General features: G+C 36.5%; 1 long non-coding RNA gene across 1 annotated transcript; it reads right to left on the minus strand.

Moving 5' to 3' along the window:
* Positions 1–4,392: 4,392 nt before the first annotated feature.
* LOC142078269 (uncharacterized) lies at positions 4,393–5,882 on the minus strand. The gene is made up of 2 exons (XR_012672167.1): positions 5,438–5,882; positions 4,393–4,540 (listed from the first exon to the last, which is right to left on the minus strand). It is a non-coding gene; the product is annotated as an uncharacterized LOC142078269 (long non-coding RNA).
* Between the last annotated feature and the right edge of the window lie 7,835 nt (positions 5,883–13,717).

Genomic DNA, 13,717 nt, shown 5'->3' on the forward strand with positions numbered 1-13,717 from the left:
CATCTACCAGAGCTGCACCATATTTGTGAGAGTAAGGATATTGCACCTTTCACCTGTTTACAGCTAATAGAGTAAATAAAATGGGAGAAAAAGAAATTAAAGTGACTATGAATGCACATTTATCTACCTATCTTCCTTAATAAAACTTTCTCTACAATTTCTTCCAAGACACTTATCACCAGATGAGCACTTCACACATTTTGCTCATACTGTCTACAAAAGACCTCTCGCAATGTTGAATCTCACCAACATGATGTACTGTAATGACATTCTCTCAATAAAAATAATTGATTTTATTTTACGAAGCTATACTTTTTTTTTTTTAATAGATTTAAAAGCATATCTTATGCGTAAAGGACAAAGTTTCCTATCCAGATCATCTCAGTACAGAACTATGAGTCTTTGCTATGCTACGGTTTGATTAATTTGTTAGGGAAAAAACCTCAACTCATTTAATTCAGCTTATGGTTACAAAGTAGTCCCTACTCGCATGTAGCTGCATCACAATATAGAATAAGTCACTATTGCCATCTGCAGCAACTGGCATAAATTTTGTTAGCTAGAAGGTCGAACCACATTGCTCATCTTGAGGCCATTTCTCTATTCCAGAATTAAGACATCTTAGTAAATTCCTCTTGGAATTGCATTCTTTGTAATTTTTGGTAATTATTTTAATATAATAGCTGCTGGTACCTTAGAGGATGGGGTATTTGTTCTGTACAAATATTAATATAAACTGTGATGAAGTCCGATTTCATGCAGTTCAGTGTACTACAGTGGCATATGTGTGACATACATCAAAAATAGGAGGTTCAATTTAATGGATAATGAACACTCAAATCAAAATGGCCCATGGTTAGTAAGCACTGCAAAGTTGGCAGAATTACATATAGTATGCACGCAAATTAAATTTTACTCATTACTTGTATAGAGATATTAATACATCTTGAACTCTTAAGAAAATCTCACATACTTCCAAGAATCAACATTTCCTTTTTTGCATTACCCAGTACATGGTGTTTGACATCTTAATGCCTGATGTTGTTTCATTACTCTCAAAGCAGCAATAATATATTTTGGTTTCCTCATCCTCAATATTAATAATAGATAACTTGGATCACTTGGAGTTTAAAGATTGACCTCCGAAAGGGGTTGTGATATTTCTTGTGTTGACTGGATTTTAGCCAATATCCCTTTTCTAACACAGCTGCTTAGATCAGCAGCATCTGGATTTGTATAGCCGTGGACAAAGTTACACGCTAGAGCCTTTCTTTGCATCTCAAGTCATAATCTCTTGCTAAGAGTTTTCCAGGAATACAGAGCTGTCTTTGATACTAGCCTTTTCAGCTCTATCACGCATTTTATGATTTCGGTGTTCATGAAGCTGAAGGGATGCTCAACCTCCTCAGTACGCAGCACTGCCATTTCTAGTGTAAGACATAACTTTCCTTCAGAGGGAAGAAGGCGTAAGACAAATCCAAATCTGACACACCAGACTTCAGCAACTCAATTGCAGAAATATTTCATATTTTGTTTATGCTGTGCTAAAGAGTAACACTCTTAGCATAAAGTACATGTAGTTACTTGCAAAGAAACAAGATTTTCTTTGTCATTTGCTACTTTCAAATACAAATCAGACAATGAAGCAATGTTTTATTAAAAAAAAGTTAGCATTGTTTAACGTTTTAGAGCATCAAAGCATGGGAACACAGTATTTAACCAATTAGCATGGCTGATATTGCCACATACATATTGTTTTAAACACAGGAAGTTTAGAAAATAATATGGGAGATTTGGATTGAAAGTGTATTCATCAATTTTCTTTTTGGAAATTAAAATAAACTAAATCAAATTAAGACTACCTTGAATAAATAGTCTACTTACTGGAACAGTTCAATTTAAATAATCTACTTTGAAGGGTATTTAGAATTCCTTTCAGAGTTCACTTCTTACTTTCCATAACCATCAATGCCCTTTTAATAGCCATTTGTGGCTTAGTGATCACTTTCAGGTTCTATTTTATTATAGAAATTATACCGTGAAAGTCCTAATTGGTCCTCATTCAGTTCTAAAATTATCATCCAGAGTTAAAAATGTCCAGAAAATAATGTACCTTTGCTTAAAATGCATGTGGGCTTGTGAGAGAGAGGAGAATTTTTTTTTTTTTTTTTTTTTAAATTAGCTCCCTCATTTTTTTCCAGTTCCTTTTCTTTACATCTTTGTCTGATAGGGGTCTGGATGTGCTGCTTCTGGCTTTTCCATTAGTTCCTACAAGAACGTCATTCTAGACTAAAATATTGCATAAATGTGCACATTTGAGGCCTGCAATTAAAACATGGTTGCTCTTGCACTGGTGATTTGTCTGCTATATTACTATCCAGCTCAAACATTCAGAGTATTACTCAATGAGTACAGCCAACAGGAGTTAGAAGAGTAATGAATCTCTTACCTCTATAAACGTGTGATCCTGAACCCAGAAGGACAAAAGGACTTCTCCTTTATATTATTTGCATCAGTTCTTGTCCAAAATTATGATTTCAAAGGTTGAATTTCAAGCCCTACTCATTTAAAAGCCCGCAACATTTTCAGCTCTAATGGTTAGTTATATAATAATTAAAATTAACTGAACCTACAACTAAGACCTGAAAACTAATTCTTGAAATCAAATCTAAAAGTTTATGGACCTGAGTGAGCCATTTAGGACAGCTGAATACTCCAATACTGTCCTGTGTTCTTAGTTTTGGAAGTTGAACTAAATTACCTCAACTACAGAATGGACATCGTAAGGAACCAAGTGCTATAATTCCTGGATTAACATTACAAAGTTGGACCACTTTATTATGATTATTCAGTCTGACCTCTGCCACACATACCCCAACACAAGCAATAATCTGAGGTTGAACAATCTCTTAAAATCTCCTTGAAGCTGAAGTCTCTGCATTTCCCCTCCCACCCTGAAGAAGCTCCTCAGACAAACAGTGTTTATCAGTCTATTTCTAGGAATAGACTTGTTAAGAAAATAGTATTCTTCTTCTGTTATTTAACAACCATTGATGAACTATTTAGCTTTCTAGATAATATTTCCTTCCTTAAATTGTAATTATTAGTCTTCAAACAAGAAAACTATAAAGGAGGAGGAATATGAATAATGGAAATCCTCACTTCAAGGTAGACATTCCAACACCTTTCTGAATTGCTAAAGCATATCAAAGTTAGACAATACACCTGGAGTGTGCTCAATTTTGAATTATAGAATAAGGGCTGTAAACTCAAAAAACCACAAGCTAATATTGTAATTTTTACATTTTGAGGACACGTAGTTCAGATTTTTCATGACAGTATTACAATTGTTAAGTTTTACTTATAAAGTCAGTGATTATTGAAGAAGATAGCATAATGTTCCCACTTATCATTTTAATATCATTTGGTTAATTTTTATAATACATTTAGTAAAGATATCACAGGAGAAGAGTTTTTCACAAAAATCATTCTGTCAAAACTCTTTCTGGGGAGCAGATTTCTAAGATTTTTGCAAAGAAAAAAGCTTCCAATCTTCCAAAAATCTCCACCATTTATAGAGTTAAATATCTTAAAGATTACTTTCTTGCCAACAATTTCCCTTAAAAGAAAATACTAATTGTAAAGTAACATTTTATACTGCACTTTGATATATGCTAATTCTATGTTTTCTTCATAGTGTTTTCAAATGAGCTGTTTAACAAAGAGACAATTTCTCTGGGCAGAACAACAGCGGTTTAAGGTACTACTGTCCCTCAACTGAGCCACAGAAGTAACTTAACACATCTGACTTTCAAATGAACTGGACTAGAAGTCCTCAAATTATTTCAGTTTTGCATAGAACAACTTCCAGAAAAGAAGAGGTACCTGGGGAGACCACATCTTCACTCATTAAAGATACACACATAATAATTCATTTCCCCAAATTTTCACCAAAATCAACCTGTTGCCTTATTTTTCAAAGAACAGCTCAAATATATGCTTTTCCTATTTTTTAGAAGATTTTTTTCTGTTCCACTGATGGACATAAAGTAGAAAACAAGGAAAGAGCCACAGGCAATCATTTTATGCATAACATCATTTGTCATAAGTCCAAAGTAAAATAATATCTATAGAATTACAAAGTATACATCAATAATGATTGGAAGAGCCGGATTTTTCCTAAACTTTATAGGAGAGAGAACATAAAGCAATAGCTTTGCAGAGTGGCTGTTATTTTCTCACTTTTTTTTACTTTTTTGCAGTGTGTGTGAAGGTCCCAGTTCAGTAGGTCACTGTTGTCCAACAGAAAGCCTGACAGGATGGAAGACTGAGCCTCAATTCAAAAATATTTGACTGCAACTGCCTACTATAGTTTGACCTTGTTATATCACCTTTTTCTTTTTTTTCCATCTGAATTTTCTGATTTTTTTCATTTTTCAGAACAAATACCTGATCTTAAATGAGCCTGCAGATCAGCCTTTTCTTTTTTCTTTTCTCCTTTTTTCCAGAAGTCCCAAAGCAGCACAATATTACTTTTGACCTAGAACAAGAGTAAAAGAGGTTACTCACAAATAATGGTGTATGCATCGGTGCTTAGAATACTGTGTCTCTTGCTGTCCTATAAAATTTTATTAAGCATGGTGAATGACATATTTGAATGGCCACTGTGGGATGAATACCTTATGTTTCAGCCATGATGTGAAACTCTTTCGTTTAATTTGGGGGTGGTGTCCTAGTATGCCATTTAATCTCATGGAGCATTTCCAAACTGAATCCTTTAAAGAAAGGTGAGGGATCACACCACAGGACAAATGTTAGAACTGGTGCTGTCTGGTAAGCCTGACAAGTGAGCAAAACTTTCTGGAGAGAGGAGAAGAAAGCAGTGACCATCACTTATGAAAGATACACTTAACTAAATAAAAGGTTGGACAAACGTTATGTGATTAAAACTAAAATATACTCATACACAATGAATCAATTAATATTATTTTCTTCTTTAATAGAATAATTCTATTAGACATAAACTTGTAAGCCACCAATAAAAACTCTATTGTGCAAATGCATCAAGATCTGCCTTCCAAGCTGCTGAGGTCCTGAAAATGTACTTTCAACTTAACGCAATTTGAAATTAGTATATTGATTTCGTATTTCTTTTGTTAGAGTGTTTGTGCTGGGTTGACCTTGGCCAGCTGCCAGACACTCCCACCCAGTCACTCCCTCGCTCCCGCCTCCTCATCAGGGCAAGGGGAGAAAGTAAGATGGAAAAGCTCATGGGTCGAGATAAAAACACGGAGATCACATACCAATTATCTCAGGGGAAAACCAGACTCATCTTCGGGAAAATTAACGTAACTTATTGCCAATTAAAATAGGTTCAGACAGTGAGAAACAAAGACAAAGTTAAAACGACACCTTACCCCCTTCCTCCCAGGCTCACCTTCACTCCTTCATTGCCGACTCCTCTGCCTGCCTCCCCTCCACCCCGAGGCGCGCATGGGAGTGGGAGGTTGCGGTCAGTCCATACCAGCTCCTCTCCGCCGCCCCTGCCCTCTCTCGCTGTTCCCCTGCCCAGCGTGGGCTCTCCAGAGGCCGCAGCTCCCTCAGGAGATACCCACCTGCTGCGGCGGGGGCTCTCCAGGGGAATCTCTGCGGGGGGGCGGCTGGAGCCCCTCCTCCCGCTCTCCCCTCGGGGCTCGCAGGGCTGTTTCTCACACTTTCCCCCTCACCGCCGGGCAGCCTTCTGCCCTTTCTGAGCTGCGCTTTCCCCGAGGCGCCCGCCAGTGGCTGAGGGGCTCGGCTGTGCCCTGCGCGGGGCCGCTGGAGCCGGCTGGAACCGGCTGCGTCCGGCACGGGGCGGCCCCGGCCTTTCCTCACAGACCCACAGATGCAGCAGACCCCCCAGCAGCGCTTGCAGGCGGTACAGTATTAGTTCGATCAGAATTGTTTCAAAAAGTTGGGTTGGGAGTACATACACACACTCATAAACATATATATTGGTTGAAAATACGTTATTGGTTCAAATTTTCAGGAAATACGGACTATACGATTATTGATTGTTGGGAAATTAGAGTCGTTTTCAACATCCTGAATGTTCAAAACACTCATAAAATTTTACATAGGCTTTATTCGAGAAGCCTCATATGCAAAAAGCCACTTTTGCCATGCTAGCAGGTAAACACCTGAGCTTTCTCACCAAAGAGGTTTACTGTAGTGAAAATTGAAGAGATTTTTAAGGAAATTAGTTCAGAGATATCTTCCTTACCAGACAGCAGCATGGAGAGGATGGTCAGCCATTTTCTGTGTCAAGGGGAGCCTGTTTAGTGTCTGTCTTTGTATTCAGTCCCCAGTACCATTAGGGGCACACAGCCTCGTGTTTCTTTAGACTTTCTCAGCCACCACATACAAATTTTTGTTTCTTCATGAAGGTTATATTATTTTAAATCTGAAATAGTGGAAAAGTTCCACAGCAGTTGGAACTTCTCATATCTTTTTATCCAATAGTTGCTTAACCTATAATAAAATCGGTTATCTACAGGAATAGCTTGTTACTCAGTGGTGCTCGATACCAGCGTAAGTAAGAAAGACTGTAGAAAATGCAATGCATTTCATGACAACATCAGCAAACCCAGCGTACCTCTGAAATTGTAGCACAATTATTTTACAGAAACACTAAAATATGTATGAAGCAGATGAAGACATACTAAGCATGCTAAAATAGCTAGAGTTTGCTTTGTCTCAAGAGAGCCGACATAACAGCTTAAACCTGGCTTTACATTGCAGGTGGAAGAAGAGAACCTGTCTGCACAGCTCTGCACTGACCTAAGCAGAGGCATCAGAGGTCATAGAAATTCTTTGTCTTAATATTTGAATCTGGTCTGTATAGTCTGAAGACACAATGAAGGTAAGGCTGCTTACACACTATTTTCAGTTCTTTTTCAGCACAACAGATTTAATGACATAAGAATGAATTAACTGACAGTCTCTCTTCTCCGTACTCTGTTAATAGAAGATAATTCAAGTTGCACCTGAAAAATAGAACTGACCAGATTTATTGTTCCCTATGGAACCTTAATTCTGCTGCCCTGTATATCCATTCTGTCCACCGAATGAAGCTGAAGTCCCATGGACAGAATAGAAAATAAACATACTGCCAAGGACTCCTACAATTAAGACACGCTTCTTGATAACAGGGTGGTTGGCATATGCCTATACGAATCACCAGTAAGGATACCACCATACAATTAGCATACATCATACCCTAAACTTTGCTTTGAAAAGTTAATTAAAAAGTTTAATACTTTTGTATGTGAAATAGGTTGCACAGGTATAACCATTCAAACTTGCATTTCTATTGCATGTAATTTAATATTTGTTTTGAAATTTCTTACACACGTGCCCTTTTCCATACAGAACACACTCACAGGCGTGAAGGCCTCCAGTGTATTTGTGACCGGCTCAGACACTTAGAACAAGACACTTACTGGGGCTGGTTGAAGTGTCTGTCAGCCTCACTTTTACATAGCAGATCTTCATCAGGGTCAGGTTTCTGCACAATCTAGGATATCCACAGTTATATCACCCCACTCCCTACTACTCCACTCCCCCACAAGGGACTGTTTTTTTCCTTATTTATTGCTTTCTAACTTAGATGGTCAGCAGAAGCCACCTTGCTGGTTGTGCCACCCCATGCTAATCTCTTTGGCAGTTAGTGGGTGCTACTTGGGTCTCTATCACCTTCTGATCTCCCAAATGTGTTACAAGGATGAAAAACTGGTAACAGTTCAATTGTGCATGTATGTGCCTTTACAGCACATACCTGAACCATTAGAACAGGGCAGATGTAGTCCAGGGCTTTTAGGCACACAAATAATTGTGTGACAATTATTTTTTACCTTGTTTTCCCAGTGCATACCAGAATCATCAAATGAGTTAGAGCTGGGCAGATGTGAAGGTCTCGCTTAATTTAATGGTACTTTTGGGTAGGCTTCACCCCATGACCTGTGGCTACTTCCATCAAAAATAAAGGTGGCTTTGCTCATTTCCATTTTTACAGGCCATCAAAACCTCTGAATGCATTTCTAAAAAGAAAAAAAGGACTAGTCAGGACAGTTATAGGGCTAAAATATACCTGAAAAAAGTTTTATTAATATAGATACGGTTGGATCTTTGGACTTCTAGCCAAGGTGAGATTCAATCAAATCAACAACAGAAGAAGAGTGCTGGGTGTTACTATCCTGACTGATTGCTTTAAACTACTCACAAAAGGACAAGGGAGTCTTTTCAAACTATAGTAGTAAGTGAAGACCTGAGAATAAGGAATGCCCGATTGTAGTTGGAGGGGTGATTGCCACCAATTGTAGTTCTGAATGGCAGATCAAAGCCAAAGCAGAAACAACAATAGTATCATCTCACTCACAAAAGAAAAAATATTTTCCACTACTTGTTAGATTTTTAGCAAACAAACAAGAATTTACAATTACCAGGAAAAAAGAATTTTTAGAACTGTCTATGAGTTTAAATAAAATACCTTTATATATTTACAAAGATGATTTTAAAGGATGATTGCTGATCTGCTGAAGCCTGCTGGAGTCTACAAACTTAGTCATCAAGGTTTTCTCACTTTGAATTATAAGCCTTATAATTGTATATTCTGAACCCAGAAGAGCAAATCTAGATGGAACTAAGTCATTAACCTGAAGGATATGGCTGATTTTTCTAAACATCTATTAAAAAACATTATGAGTACTTGTTTATCTGCACTTCTGTAAGATCTCAGCATTGATTCTATTTATTTTTCTGCATCTAATTACTTTGCATAATGATATGTTTATACTACTGACAATCTCCTCTTCTAGAGTGGAATTATGCATACAGTATCCATGTAGATCTGATCAAAACTGAAGAGGGTAATACACATATTATTATAAGTAAAACTTTTTAAAGGGAAAAAAAAGCTTCATAAAGCATTTAAAAAACTCACCAGCTTTCAAGGAACAATGATCACATCTTTTGTGAGTTGGAAGTTCTTTTTGAATATTCATTTAAAATAGTGATGAAATCCTGACTGTCTTGTGGGAATTTTGCTATTCATCCCAATAGCATCAGAGATTCCTCCTGAATTCTTCAGCTGAGTTTATGTTGTCCTCTTTGTTCTAGAGACAACTCTGGAAATCTTGTGAAGACAAGATTCAAGTGAGATTTCCAGTGTCTTCAGATTGCATCCAGGCCCTTGTGTACGGTAAGGGTAACCTTTTCTGTGTTGTGCTGTTTCCTTTTGGTAAAGATACTATCAAATTAAAAAGAAATTATATAGTAGTGAAGTGAAGATAACAGGAAGGACAGTCAGTTCATTATATTCTTCTTAAGATCAAAAATGAAAATGAGGGAAGGTTCAGAACATTTAGATTTATGTCAGCTGGTTCTCACGTCCTTCATTTCATTAGTTGTCTGAAGCACTTTACTTTGTGATTTACAAATAATTTTCCTGATGTTCATGTTCTGTGGCAAAAGGTAATAGGCCTAGCCATCTCCTCTATATTCTGCTTTATTCCAGGATTTGGCTACAAACTCACACTACATTCTTTTTGCGTATAATCACATTTTTTTCTTCATTCCTTCTTCCTTTCTCTCACTAAAAGTATGTGCATTCTTCAAGGTGAGGAAATATCTTTCCCTTCATAACTGATGATGTAGTTCTGCTTTGAAATTAATTCTGGTTGCATATGATAATATCATTCCAAGTAAACTCTTGGAAATTGAGTGCAATTCAGTATTTTGGAAAATACAACAGTCATTTATTGTCTCTGGGATGAGCCTGGTATCTTTCTGCTCCCAAAGCACATGAATTCATTTTCAGATTGCTCTTAGACCAGTTCAACAGGTGGCTGACATGAATTGGCGTTACAAAGCAAAGAATGGAAAGATCATATCTGGAAATCATGACCGATCCTAACAAAAGTCAGTTGCGTAACTCAGAAATCAGTCCATCACACAGATAAGAATAGAGGAAGGAGAAGTAAAAGCTTTATTCAGACATGCAGAGGCTCCTTCCTCTGAGATACTTTTGTTCCTTCTGCCACTGCCCGTAACATCCAGGACTGCAACTGTTCTTATAGATGTTCTTTGTTGTGAATTTTGCTCAATACACCACACAAGGAACATATGCCATTATATGTTTATGTTATTCTGTTTCTGTCATGCAACATACATGTGTTTTCAAGAACAAAGACTGTTTGCAAATGAAAGTGCTGAACAAAAGGCTGGTTCCTGTTAATCAACTGAACAATAAGTTGGTCTTTAGGATTATCAGTGATTGCTTTCTGAATTTTATTTTGCAATGCAGGCCTGACAAAGCCTGATAGCACCTACTTTATTATTAAAAAGAAAAAAAAAGTATAAAAGGTATCTAAAAATAATAATTGCGGTTCTAAAATACATCATTGGGCATATCCACCATTTTTCCGTTCCTCCCCATTGATTTGTCAGGCAAGGGAAAATGATAATTGGTGATTTAACTACATTATAAGGCAGTTTATTTAAAGGAACAAAATACGTTTATTTTTGATCTATAAATTAAAATACTCATCTTTAATAGTTAATAGACTAATACTGAAGTTTGTCACTCAAACCTGTATTCTTTTTAGATCCACGAATTTTCTTCAGCTGCTTGTTAATTGTTAATGGGTTTTTCACAAAAAGTTAAAACAGTTTGCAGTTAAAATACTAATAACAGTGAAGATATTATGACAAAAAAGAAAACTAGGAGAAAACTGTAGTTTCTTTTAAATAATTATGATGAAATTTTACAGAAACTTTATATAGAAAAGCTAGTGTCTTTTGCATTCTAATGTGATTTAACTTTGGAAAGAACATGTCAGGAACTGTGACTAATAATTTGCTACAGATCTGTGACCTATATAACTGGGGGCAAAATTTATTTCAAATTTTTTTTTTTATAAATACATAACTGTGTAGTGTGGAATAACGTGGAGGCTGGAGTAGAATTTTTTCCCGTTTTTCTGTGGTTTTCATAACTTGTCATATGCAAAATTTTTAAAAAGACATTTTCATATTTGATTATGTATTGATGCTGATATAAATAATAATTAAAAAAAAATCATCAACACAAATCCGCACATCCATATTTCTGATGTTTTTTGGTTTTGTTTTCAAAAAACCTTCCAACTTCTTTGCTGTTTATTACTACACCAGAGCTTACAGTTTCATTTTACAGTAGTACGTAGGTTTATATTCTGTATATGTATTCCAAGATTTTTTGTTGTTTAACATGAAATTGAGTTTGAACTTAATCTATTCAGTATAAATTAATTTTGTCTGTGTAAGGGAATGGTAAATGTATATGTAAATGTTCTTGTACTGAATCCTTGCTGAGAAACTTGGTCTCCATTCTATATACTTAATGAATAGGCTGATTTTGGTTTCTGCATCACAGAAATATTCCATATGTTAAAGTATGAGGAGATGCTTTAATATATATGTCGCTCAGTGTAACAGTTACTATAGTTGTGTAACTCTCTACATGAATGAGAACTTTTTCGATTTCAATGTTTAGATGGTATTTAGCCAGCTTAAAAGAAGAACTGAGGCTGATCATGAAGAAGCGAACACAATTATCTAGCTGCGATAAGATAAAAGGAGACACTTGTTTTCATTCCTGATAGTCATTCCTTCATTTTCACATTTACTAGCACTCATTAATCATTTTTAATGTTTCTGTGAACAATATAAACATGAGTTGGCCTCATGTTCTGTGGAAAATGAACGGAAGTGCCAACCCAGTTTTAACACTTCAAAAGACATTAAACTATGGTATTAAATTTCTCCAAACATAGCTGAAGATTAACCATCTCTTCTTTGTGGCACATTTTAGACCATGCAAATTGAAGAAAACAATGGCCATAATACTCTATCAGTGGACATCAAAAATTAGTGCATATCTCTCATTTAATTGTTTTAAATGCTTACTTCCATAAATATATTCAGAGGACATATGGCCAGTTAAGTTCTGCCAAACTCATTCTACCATGCAATGTTTGACTTGCAGGAAGTCAAAACAATTATTTGTGCAGATAGAGATATACACAAAAACTGAAGCACAAATCTGCTATATAACGTACTTGGTAACATTTAATTGACTAAAAAAATTAGATTGGTACTCATGCAAAGGCTGATGTTTATTGCAGTGTCTCAGCACTTGGCAGCAGATAAATATACCCACACATCTGTTGCATTTTTCTTTCATTCTGTCCACATCTCTGGTTTTCAGTGCCATTACTGTAATTGAAGGGCATTAACTTACATACAAGAACTTAAATGTATATCAGTTATACAGTGGGAAATGATGTACTGTTAGCTGTCATGTTAAAATCTGTAAAAACACAACCTCGACAGAATCTTACAATTACCAGTGTGACAGCTAAGAAACCTAAGGACCGGTCTTCAGAAGTAGCATGCCTGAAAACAATTCCAAAAGCACACTCAAAAAGATTTTTGAAAGCCGTGTTCGTGATGTGATGTGGTTTATCAGTATCTGAGTGTCCTCAAATTCCGGACAGCTGTGTTTAAGTGTCACCTGGTTTATTTAATGCTTTAAAGCGCTGTCTCTATCAAGTGCTAGTAATGAGCTGCATTCTCTGTCTTTGCTAATGAGTTTGTACAATGAACAGATCTAGAATTAATGTGCCATGGATACTTTATGTATTTAAAGCTAATGGAAACTCAAAAGTGATGAAGCTCTCTTTCAGTTACTGATCTGCCAGGGAAAGGCAGATGGGCACTGTGTGAACATATTTGTTCACAACCAGACCAGGTGGTGAATCGTCCTAGGTCCACCCAGTGAGAAGATGTACCATGAAGGCATCCTTATCTATCAGTGGTGGAAACTTTGACAGACAAGTGTCCGTCAGCAAGGGAGACCTGTTACCTGGTTAGATCAATTAGCAGAGTTGTGGTTTTAGAAAATCTTCAAAGCAGTCTAACATCAGTAGCAACTTCAGTAACAAAAGAGTCTATAAAGAAAATCTTTACTCCAGCTCAGATTTCTGCTTCAAGGAAAGCAGTGATTAACAATGATACTTGTCAAGATGTTGGACCTGTGCTCCAAAACTATATGAACTATTCTGAGTTAACTTGGCTTCAGAATCTGTCGGGTGAACAAACACAGAAAACACCTTGAAGCAAAATCAGAGTGAAGCCTGCAGTATCAGAAATGTTCTATAAGGTGGCAATGCCAGTCCAAGAAGTTCTGGCTCTCCGTGTGCCAGCTGCTCATTCTCACACGCCTACAGCTGTTCATGGCACCTCACTGGGCCAATGCAGTGTCTGTGGGACTCCATTGTAAACGAAATCAGGAAAATTTTTATGATTAAAAGAAAAAAAAATCTGCAAAAAGAAGTTATTTTTACATGGGTCATCTAACTATCCAACTTACTTACAGCTTAAATACAAGTGTATAGACAATGCTAAGCAAATGAAGAGCTACATGCAAGAGCAAGAATGAGCTGAGAAGGTACTACCAAGAAGAGCATCCTGTTCAATGACCCCAAAAAGTAACTACGAAGCATACTATGGGTTTTGTTTTGCAATATATCTCTCCAAATATAATAACTAATTTCTTAAGGCTGTCATTTATGTATTCTAGATTAATTTTCACTTCCACTTTGTCTCGAAGGTTGTCTAATATTAAGAGGGATCTTAG

Source organism: Calonectris borealis, chromosome 2, assembly GCF_964195595.1.
Source record: "Calonectris borealis chromosome 2, bCalBor7.hap1.2, whole genome shotgun sequence".
Classification (NCBI taxonomy): Eukaryota; Metazoa; Chordata; class Aves; order Procellariiformes; family Procellariidae; genus Calonectris; species Calonectris borealis.